The following is an 11,697-nucleotide window of genomic DNA, read 5'->3' as shown; positions in this document are numbered from 1 at the left end:
AAAATGAGGAGGGCTGAATGTTCTTTTTTAAAAATTTTTTAAAACATTTATTTATTATTGAGAGACAGAGAGAGACAGAGCATGAGCAGGGGAGGGGCAGAGAGAGGAGGAGACACAGAATCTGAATCAGGCTCCAGGTTCTGAGCTGTCAGCACAGAGCCTGATGCAAGGCTTAAACTCACAAACCATGAGATCATGACCTGAGTCAAAGCTGGAGGCTTAACTGACTGAGCCACACAGGTATCCAAAAGGCTGAATGTTCTTTGTATTTCTCCTTTTTTCATGCCAAGAGCTTTGTTAGGCCTTTGCTTTGGGTGCAGTTGGAAAATCAGATGTTTAAGGACAAATCCTTTTCCAGACTTAGTAAAGCTTACATTCATGGAAGACATTGTGCCAGGAGACTCAGAGAGACAGCAGAGCTCCTCCAGGGTGAGTGGAGGGGAGAGCAAAGCAATGACAGCTAGAGGATGAAGAGACAAGAGAAAACAGGGGCAAAAAAGGGACAGGAGTGGGATGGAAGAGGAAGGAAAGGAGAAGGTGCTACTTTTATGGTTCTCTACTTTCATTTTTTAATTTTTTTAAATGGTTATTTATTATTGAGAGACAGAGCGAGACAGAGCATGAGCAGGGGAGGGGCCGAGGGAGACGGGGAGACACAGAATGTGAAGCAGGCTCCAGGCTCCGACCTGTCAGCACAGAGCCTGTTGCGGGGCTCGAACTCACAAAATGTGAGATCATGACTTAAGGTGAAGTCGGACACAACCGACTGAGCCACCCAGGTGCCCCAATTCTCTACTTTCTTTTGAGTGGTAAGGGGCAATAGGGGAAATTAATTTTAATAATGCATTTTAGTTAATCCAACATATTAGAAATGTCAGCATTTCAACACGTGATCAATTATTAATCAGGTTTTGAGACTTTCGTCACACCAAGCTCTTCAATAGCAAGTGTGTACACATAACCCATGCAACATCTCAGTTCAGACGAGCCGCTTTTTAATAGCCATGTGTGACTTGTGGTTATTTTATGGGACCACACAGCTCTTGGTAACGGATATCTGCATTTTTAATGCTTGAAGTTACCCTAAAGATCATTTTTAATCTAGCTATCACATTTCAAAAATGAAATACAAAATATTTAGAGAGGTTCAGCAATTAGTCCAAGGATATAAAGCAAGACAACTCAAACCTGAGAGTCTGGGGCTACTATTACACAAGGGTTTTCAACCCTGGAGTAGAGCTATATTTGCTTCTCCTTTATGGGAAATACTGCCAAATGTCCATCCCTCTCGTCTGTCTAATAATCAACTATACCATTGGTGAGGGGAGAGACAATAATAGGTTCAGCCATTAACCTACATTTCTTAGCTTCCCTTGTACAGGGCTGTTCATGAGACTCCATTCTGGATGATGAGTTAAAAGCAAAAATATGAAGGCAATTTCGGGGTAAGCTTCCTTTTGAAATAATGACTCACCTCTTGTTCTTTATTGTTTTCTTTTCCTACTTACCAATAATGCAGACAGGAGACTAGAGGTGAGACTGCCATTGCATAACACTGAGATGATCATGGGAATGAAAGCCATAATCTATGGATGATGGATGGAGGAGAGAGACGGAAGGAGAGGGTCGATGACATGAAGCTAGTGTGTCAGTTAGAGACTGTATGTTAACGAACTTTTTACTCTGCGAGTATAAGCCCTTGTATGGTACAGCCATTGTACTTACGTGCGACAGAATGTAACTCTTGACTGATATCTTCATTTCAGACATCATTAAATTATTTTAAGATCAAAAGACTTTTAAAGTAAAAATTTCAACTAAATAGTGACAATTCTCAGTCAGATAATATTTATTAGTAAATATGCCAAGTGTAGGGAAAAAAATAAGAAAAAGAGAAAGATGTGTTATTTTTCCTTTGTAAGGTATGATCCCGAAGAGAATTTTTTAACCCTCTCCATTGCTATATAGTTTACTGGAACAAAATATGTTTATATCACAGCCATGCTATAGCACTATTTTCATGTAAATCAACACCTATTAAAATGGAAAAATGCTATCTTTTGGAATAATAATATACTAGGAGTTATGAAATCTTGGTTCCCTCCATGGTACTCTCAGGGACATGTTGTCTTTGGGCAATTTGAGTAGCTTCTCTGTAACTCAGGTTCTTCATTTATAAAGCACAAGATTAAGGTAATATAATCTTGAATTTCTTTGCAGCTTTAGCATTCTGCAAATCTATAGAAACACTTCTTTCAGGAGACAGGATTCACAGCCTGATTTCCTTCCATGTTTGGCCTTTGGGGCTGTGCTAGTTTAAATTGTTAGATTCAATTTTTGGCAATGATAACTCTTAAACATCCACCATTTGCAACTCTGACAGTATTCCTTCTGCTACGGAACCTACCCTTTTAGAAGACTCAACTTATTCAGCATTGCATAAAGCACCTTCATAAAATTTCAAGTGAAAAGGATTTCGAGGAAGTCAGATTTAGTAGCTATTTTCTCTTTCAGAGGTTCTGGGAAATTATTTTTAGTGAGCTAAGAAAACAGGGACTATTGATACAATTTAACATACTGTGTGTGTGTGTTTTAAAATATTAGTCTCATTTCTTTAGTTCAATTTACTATTAGGCATTATTGAAAATTCTACCTCTTTTCATTTGCTCTTAAAAAAAAAACCAACAAAACCAAAGAGCCTTTTTTCCAATTCTGAAAACTCTTGGCTAAATACTGGTGCTATTTTCAACTTAGAGTAACTGGCAACCTCACAGTTTGTAAAGTTCAAGAAGAGCAGAAACTCAGCTTCTGAATATGCTGCTCTGTCAGCTGGTTAGAATGAACAGGAAGCAGACAATAGAAGCCCAAACCCCCCTTTCCTATAAAGAAGAGACTCAAATGAAGACTACTTTCCAATACTCGTCTTTTCAATGGTCATGTTGAAAAGTGAATGGGACCCACCTGTAGTCATTCTTCTTGCATCCAAATCATCAATAAGACCTCCTATTGAACCTCCTATTATACTTAATATCATTTCAAATACTATTTATTTTAACACCATTGCTAGCAAAAAGCACATACCTCATATGTGCCTTCAAAACCATGGTTCCAAGGGAGACAGTACTGAGTAACAGTTACCAGTGCAGGAAGGGCAGAAAAACTGTCACACTGAAAAACTCATTCACTCTTTACTAAGTCTTAGTTTTCTGTTTTCCATTGTAAAATGGAGGTAATTAGAGTCTCTAGTTCATAGAGGATGACTGTGACGACTACATAAAATAGTACATGTAAAACATTCCACTACTCTTGGTTATGGTCAGTATTCAATAATAGGTAGCTGTATGTTAGTAGACTAGAAACAGTATTTTACATTATAGTTTGATATAGTAACAATATTAATAGCACTAATATTTCTCAATATAGTCTTCCTTAGTAAAATTGACACTATTTGCGGATGATATGATCTGAGATATAGAAAATCCCAAAGAGTCAATCAAAAAATTGTTGGAATCAATCAACGATTTCAGTAAAGTGGAGTCTGCAAAGTCACCTTACGGAAAGCAGTGGCATTTCTTTACGCCAACGTTGAAGCATCGGATAAAGAAATACAGAAAACTGTCTCAGTCATATTAGATCAAAAACAATAAAATACTTAGGACTAAATTTAACAAAGGAAGTGAAAGAGCTATACAATGAAAGCCATAAGACTTTTCTGAAAGAAATTGAAGAAGATACAAATGAAAAGATATCCCGTGTTCGTGGATCAGAAAAATAAATATTGTTAAAATAGCGATACTATCACAAAGCCATCCACAGATTCAAAGCAATCTCCATGGAAATGTCAAAGGCATGCTTCATATAAACAGAAGAAACAATCCTAAAATTTGTGTGGAGCCACAAAAGACTCTGAATAGGCAAAGCAATCCTGAGAAAAAAGAACAAATTCATAGGTATCACACTGATTTCAAACTAATACTCGACAAAGGAGACAAGAATACCCAATGGGGAAAAATAGTCTCGTCAACAAATGGTGCTGGAAAACTGGAGAAACACATGGAGAACAGAACAATGAAATTGGACCTGTCTCATACCACTCACAAGAATTAACTTGAAATGGATCAAAGACTTAAATATAAGACTTGATACCATAAAACTACAAGAAGAAAACACAGGGAAGAAGCTTATTGATATTGATTTTGGCAATGATCCTTTGGACATGATGCCAAAAGCACAAAAAACAAAAGCAAAAATCAACAAATGGGACCATGTCAAACTCAAAAGCTTCTGCACATCAGAAGAAACAATGAACAAAACAAAATGGCAGCCCACAGAACGGGAGAAAATTTTTGCAAACCATATATTGGATAAGGGGTTAATATCCAAAATATGTAAAGAACTAACACAACAACAACAAATAATTCAATACAAAATGGGCAGAACTAAACAGACATTTTTCTCAAAGAGGACATCAAAATGTTAAATCTTGAAAAGATGCTCAACATCACTAATCATCAGGAAGATGCAAATGAAAACCACTTATTCACACTTGCTACAATGGCTATCATCAAGAAGATAAGGGACAACAAGTGCTGGCAGGGAGTGGTAAAAATGGAACACTTATATACTGTTGGTGAAAACGTAAAGTAGTCCATCCACTATGGACAACAATATGGAGGTTCCTCAAAAAATTAAACATAGATCTACTATATGACCTAGCAATTCCACCTCTGTGTGCCTACCTAAAGGAAATGAAAACAGTATTTTGATGAGATATATGCACACCCATTTTTATTGCAGCATTATTCACAACAGCCAAGATATGGAAACAACCCATGCCCATTAATAGATGAATGGATAAAAAGATGTGATATGTATAGATACATGATGAAATATTATTCAGCCTTGAGAAAGGAGGCTATTCTGACATTTGTGACAACATGGATGGACCTTGGGCACATTATGCTAAGTGAGATAAGTCAGACAGAGAAAGATAAGTACTGTATGATATTTATACATGGAATCTCAAATAGTCAAATCTGTAAAAAACCAGAGTGCAATGGTTACCAGGGGAAGAAGGGTAGAAGGATAAGATTTATGATGTTTAAGGGCATGAACTTAGAAAGAATGGTAAATAAGCCATAGAGACCTAATGCACAGTTTAATGAATATAGAAAATAATATTGTACTATCATGATGTACTGGGATAAATACTGCTTCACTGGTAACCATATTACAATATATAAATGTATCAAAGTAGCACATCACACATCTTAAATTTATAAAACATCAAATTTATCAAATAACAATAATAGTTTTCCTTGGCAATATCATTAAATAATCCCTCTCTGCTATTGCCTTAACTAAGTAGATTTCTAGAATCATACCAATAAAACTTAACTTTAATGTTTTTATTGGTTTCTTGAAATAGTCCATGAAGGATCCTTGAGAGTAAGGATAGGGTTTATTCATTATTGTATGTCCAATGTCTAGAGCAGTGTCTAACGCATAAATGTTCACTGAATAAAATCACTTTTGGGTGATAAGCAACAGAAATGCTTTCTGATAGCAACCACCTGTATTTTTACCCTATTTCATGAAAAAAACTACCTGTTTTATATGCAACACAATGTTAAAAAAATGTTAAATGGAACTCTTTAATTATCTTATAACTGAGGCAAAATCTCTGTAAGAGTGAGCGAAGAGAGGAAAAAAAAATAGGAAGAGACTAGAAGATAAGTAAAGAGCAGATTCCACTCTCATCTCTGACAAGACAAACCATGGGAGCTTCCCATGGACCAACATGGCCCCTAGAAAGTGGCCTACCTGGAGCTATCTAGCTGATGCCCCACTCAGGAGAGCTTCAACAGTAAAAACTGAATGCGAGGGGTTTCTCAGTGACCTGGAGCTGAAGAAGGTATTTGAGGAGGTCAGCTGAAGAACATACTCACAACAGGGGCCTGTGAAGGGAGAGACTGTTCTGAAAAACCTACACGGATGCCCCAGGGAAAAGCAGCACTGGGTAGTGAAAAACTTTGACTCTTTGCTTAAATCCTCCCTATCCAACCCCTAATTCAGAAGGGAAGGGAAGGGAAGGGAAGGGAAGGGAAGGGAAGGGAAGGGAAGGGAAGGGAAGGGAAGGGAAGGGAAGGGAAGGGAAGGGAAGGGAAGGGAAGAAGAGAAGGGAAAGGAAGGGAAAGACAGAAAGAAAGGAAGAGAGGAGAAGGAAAGAAAGGAAAAGAGAAGGAAAGAAAGGAAAGGAAAGGAAAGGAAAGGAAAGGAAAGGAAAGGAAAGGAAAGGAAAGGAAAGGAAAAAGGAAAAAAAAGGAAAAGGAAAGGAAAAGGAAGAGGAAAGGAGAAAGAGAACACGCAAAGGGCATGGAAGAGAAAGCCTTACACTGGATATAAGATGTCATGTTAAGACTGGACTGGACCTTCTTCATGTTTCAATACTAATAATATGAAGATGAGACTGTTCTAATACTAACTGGTTCCTCAGGGAACATTCTCCAGATATAATCAAGCCATATAAAGAGAAAGTTCGAAAGAGCAAGCATGAAGGGAATGATGGAAAAAAAAACCTCAACTCTTTCCAATGCACCAAGGTTGTTCACTGCGGCAATTACACTCACAATTCTGCAAAAAAGGGTGGGAGAGAGGAAGGTGCAAAGTAACTAGGTGGGTAGGCAGGTCCCTCATGCTTAGCTATTAAATGCACCCCCTGATGTTACAAAATGAGTTAGCAGGAGGGAGGATTCTGAAGAACTTCTGACTCTGCCAAGTTCTCTTACCATTGCACTGCCCTCCCTTCCCCCTCCCCCCAATAAGGGCTTCTGCCTATATTGCACTTTCAAATTAACAAAGCACTTGGACGACCCACTGCCTAGCCAAGAATGTTTGGTCAGAACAAAATTCTGTCTAACGAGTGTCAAAACAACCATTAAAGAGCATTATCTTAGCGCTGTAGGGAGTCTGCATGATGCAGAGAAAATGCAGGATTGCAATGGAGGGGATGCTTGCATTCTGGTCAGAGCTCAATGAGGAGCACTGCAAAAGGAACGTGGCATTTGAAGTCAGATCGCATCCAAATTCTGGCTCTGCTATTTAGCAGCTGTGTGACCTCAGGCACAATTCTTAACCTTTTTAATCCTCAGTTTTTTCATGCATAAAATGGGAAAATGGCATCTACTTTATAGGATTGCTGAGAGGAATAATGAGATTATATAAAGGCCTAGGAAAGTGACTGGAACTGAACCCAACAACCATCCAATAAGGTGTGAGTTTTTTCAAATCTTCATCAGTACATTTTCTGCTCTGCTGAGCCAAAAGAACTCATGTGATGATGAAACACAACAATATATATGAAAAAAACTTTTTAAAGCAAAAGTTATTCTTAAATATTTATTTTTCTTGTTCTCTACCTGAGAGATATCTCTCTCTGAACTGGAGATATCTCTGAACAGGAGAACAGGGTGAAGATAAGACGGGGAAACTCCTTCTTAGACAACAAAGTCTAAGGGCGCCTGGGTTGCCCAGTCAGTTGAGCCACTGACTCTTGATTTCTGTTCTGGTTATGATCCCAGGGTTGTGGGATGGAGCCCCGTGTTGGGCTCTGCACGCTGCATGGAGACTGCTTGGGATTCTCTTTCTCTCCCTCTCCCTCTGCCCCTCTCCCCCACTCACATGCTCTCTGTCTCTCTTGCTCTCTCAAATAATAAGAAAACAAAGTCTAATCTCTCAGAGCCAACTTGCTCTACATTTCTTAGGTGACAGTTATTTTTATTAGTATTTTTATACATAGAATTTCTTTTCAATTATAAAAGACATGCATATTCATTGTAGAAAAGTAAGAAATATTACAAAGTATTTCAGATTTTTTTGGATAAGAATATTTTTTTAAGAATTGGGCTTCTATGTACATACGGTTTTGCATCTTGCTTTTTAAAGTTAACACTACATAATAGGACTTTTGGATCAGGATCATTTGAAACTTGGTTGAAATATCTGAGTCAGTAAACAAATAAGAAGAGAAGCCATAATTCATCAGCAAGTAACAGAGAATGTAAAGATAGTCCCTTAAATGTGTTTATTACTATGAAGTACATAGAGTCAAAGAAGAAAACACAAAATGTGGATATACGATTTATAGAAATAGAATAAACCAAATACCAATGTAATGATTAGAAGAAGCCAAATGCCAATGTAATGATCTCAGAATAAAATATCTCTAGTTCTACAGAAGCCCAGGTGGGCATTTCCTCCTCTCTGCATCCTTCCTCCTTAAATCCCCAAAGAAGTAACCACAGTCCTCAAGAGTGAGACTCAAAATGTTTAACTGTTAACACATGTCATTTGTCACTGCTAGTGGTAGAGCTCTTCCCACTCAAGGTCCCAGAGACCAAAGACACCAACGTGTTGGGAGCCCTCTTCCTGCCAGTTGTCCCGATTTTGCTTTTGCTTCTAGGGTTCTTTGCCAAGTCATTTACTTAAAATTTAAGTGAATTTACCAATCTTTTCTCTTATTGCCTCTGGCTTTTTTAGGGATAGCTAGAAATGGTTTCTCCACAACTAGTTTATGTAGGAATTCACTGATGTTTTCTTGTAGTACTCGCGTGATTTCATTCTCTACATTTAGATCTCTGACATTTAATTAGCAGTGCATTCTGGTATATAGTCTGAGGTTTGAATCTGTTTTTCTTTTTTGTCAATAATTTCAGATGACACTCTCATTACAAATTAAATAGATCGGGTCCATGTCTGTATCTTCTTTTATGTTCATTATTGTGTGTGTCTATTCGTGCGCCAACACTATTCTGTTTTGTTTTTTTTTAATTTTAATGTTTATTTATTTTTGAGACAGAGAGAGACAGAGCATGAACAGGGGAGGGGCAGAGAGAGAGGGAAACACAGAATCTGAAACAGGCTCCAGGCTCTGAGCGATCAGCACAGAGCCCGACGCGGGGCTCCAACTCACGGACCGTGAGATCATGACCTGAGCCAAAGTCGGATGCTTAACCGACTGAGCCACCCAGGTGCCCCTATTCTGTTTTAATTATAAGAACTTTATACTATGTTTTAATACCTGGTAAATATTAAAGACTGTATCTAGTAGATATAGACTATATCTAGTCTCTCTCTGTGTGTTCTTTTTGAGGGCTTTTTCAGGTGATTTTTCAAATTTACTCTCCATGTGAGCTGCATAATCGGTTGTCTAACTCCAAAACCAAACCAAACCAAATAAAGCAATTTATTTGTATTTTACTGGATTAAATTTAAAAATTAACTTGAGGATAACTACCTTTATAATGGTGAGATGCCCACCAAGAACAAGATAAGTCTTTCTATTGACTCAGGCCAGTTTTTTGTCTTTCAAAGGTATTTTGAAGTTTACATCTTATAGATTTCGTCCATTTCATGCTAACTTTATTATTAAGAATTTTGTCACTATTACGCAATAGGGTTTTTATTCTGTATCTTACAAATGGTAATATCTTAGACATAGTAAAGCTATTGACTTTTGTTAATGTTACACTATATTACCTAATGATTTATTAGGTAATGATTTATTAAATTTGTGTTAATTTTGTCATTTATTCTCATGAATTTTCCACGTATATTGTCATCTCATGCACAAAGGTAGTTTTCAAATCTCTCACCTCTAATTTTTCTATACAGTAGTAAAGGTAGTCAGTATCCTTGCCTTTTTTTTGACTTTAGGAAAATATTTCTAGCATTTTCCCATTAAATTAGATGCCGGTTTTAGAACTGATGAAGTTAGCTCTCTGTCTCTCTCTCTCTCTCTCTCTCACACACACACACACCAATAAACCAATGTTACATATATATGTATGCAAGATCTTTTAAATAAAATGCTAAATAAAAGCTGACAACACATCAAATATGTATTTTTCTAGAAATGCAGGGATGGTTCAAATACATAAAATACTATATTTATCATATTTAGAGCTCAGAAAAACCCTCATATGATTAGCTCTCTAGATGCTGATAAAAAGTTCAACAATATTCAACTATAATTTCTATAAAAATACTCAATAAAATAGGAATTTATGAATACTAGTATAATGTGATAATCATAATTATATTCATAAATAGATATAGACAGAAAAACAAAGAAATAGAATTCAGCTATACATGGGAAAATGCTCATTCTCAATGAGGAAATATCGGCGACATTTTCTTGAACTCAAGAATTATTGTTTAACATTTTGTTAGAAGCATAGCCAATGCAATCAGATGAAAGTTATGATGCTATTTAAGCCCAAACAAGTTGACTTTATACAAATATGCACAATTATAACTGTTTCACCTGTGGGTTGGCTATAGGCTGGATGATACACATGTGAGTACTACAAGAATGGGAATGGATTTATTGTGAAACAAAGGGATGTTTCTACCATGCACAGATTTGAGGAATGATTCATCCTGGGATCTGAATCACCCGGGCAGCTTATACATGTTGGCCACAGAGTGAGTTTTTCCATCCCTCCAAAATTCATATGTTGAAACTTTTGAGAGAGAGAGAGAGAAAGAGAGAGAGACAGAAAAAGAGGGAGAGAGAGAGAGATAAGCAGAGAGAGAGAGAGAGAGAGAGAGAGAGACACAGAGACAGAGACAGAGACAGAATCCAAAGCAGGCTCCAGGCTCTGTGCTGTCAGCACAGAGCCCAATGCAGGGCTCCAACTAACAAACTGAGATCATGACCTGAGGTGAAGTTGGACGCTTAACCAACTGAGCCACCCAGGTACCCAAGCTGAAGCTACTTCTTAGCAAAGTGTTGAAGGTATGGCTTGGCTCCTCCTGACTACTTACTGTAAAATGCAATGAGGGAGAAATGATGAAAAGCAGAATCAGACCTATAAATACAGAGAACAGACAGCAATGGAATGATTAAGTTATGGGAATAAAAGGTACAGTATAGGGAATATAGTCATTGGTATTGTAACAGTTGAAAGATGGTAGTTATACTTGTAGTGAGCATAGAACAACATATAGAGTTATTGAATCATTATGTTGTATACCTGAAACCAATTTAACATCGTGTATCACCTATACTCAAAAAAAGAAAACAAAGAAGAGAGAAATGACTTAAAGATGGAGTTGTGGAATTGTAGGTAAAAAGGAAGCAGAACTTAAAGATTTGGAAAATTCTTAGCCTATCCATATTGTGAAAAACAGTTGGAAAAGAACATTACAGGTGTGGCCAACTGACCATTTGATAAAGAGATCATTATGAATCAGCCATCTCAATAGAAACCAAGAGTTTTTCTCCAAGATAATGGAAGAAGAACCCCAAAGGCAATACAGAAATCATCAGGGCTATCTCCTTGGTTTCAAAGTGGGGAACCATGGTCTTGTTTCCAACAGACTAGATGGCTTCTTCCAAAGCAATGGGGGAAGGGTCACATAGTGCCTTGGAGCCCAACCCCTGCCCAGCAAATTTGTGGAGACAGAACCACCACCTCAGTGGGTCCAAAAGGTGGGATCTTTACCACCAGGACCTGTAGGACAGACCGCTGATTTTAAGAGAATAATTCTTAAGCCTTAAGATCTCATGGAGTTTTCCTTCTAAGTCTGGACTTTCTTGGGATTAATTACTCTTTTCTTCTTTCCTAGTTCCCCCTTTTGAAATGAAGAGGTCTATCTTATGCCTGTCCCACCACTGTGTTTTGGAAGTGCATG

At 37.5% G+C, this 11,697-nt stretch overlaps 1 long non-coding RNA gene across 2 annotated transcripts in view; it reads right to left on the bottom strand.

Moving 5' to 3' along the window:
- Positions 1–714: 714 nt before the first annotated feature.
- Positions 715–11,697, bottom strand: part of LOC123381495 — a 656,019-nt gene continuing 645,036 nt past the window's right edge. For both annotated transcript variants that reach the window (XR_006588558.1, XR_006588557.1), the window contains one exon: positions 715–1,586. This is a non-coding gene — a long non-coding RNA (uncharacterized LOC123381495). The remainder of the gene's footprint in view (positions 1,587–11,697) is intronic.

Source organism: Felis catus, chromosome D4, assembly GCF_018350175.1.
Source record: "Felis catus isolate Fca126 chromosome D4, F.catus_Fca126_mat1.0, whole genome shotgun sequence".
Taxonomy (NCBI): domain Eukaryota; kingdom Metazoa; phylum Chordata; class Mammalia; order Carnivora; family Felidae; genus Felis; species Felis catus.
Note: the sequence above shows the minus strand (reverse complement) of the source record. Positions and strands in the feature narration are given on the sequence as shown.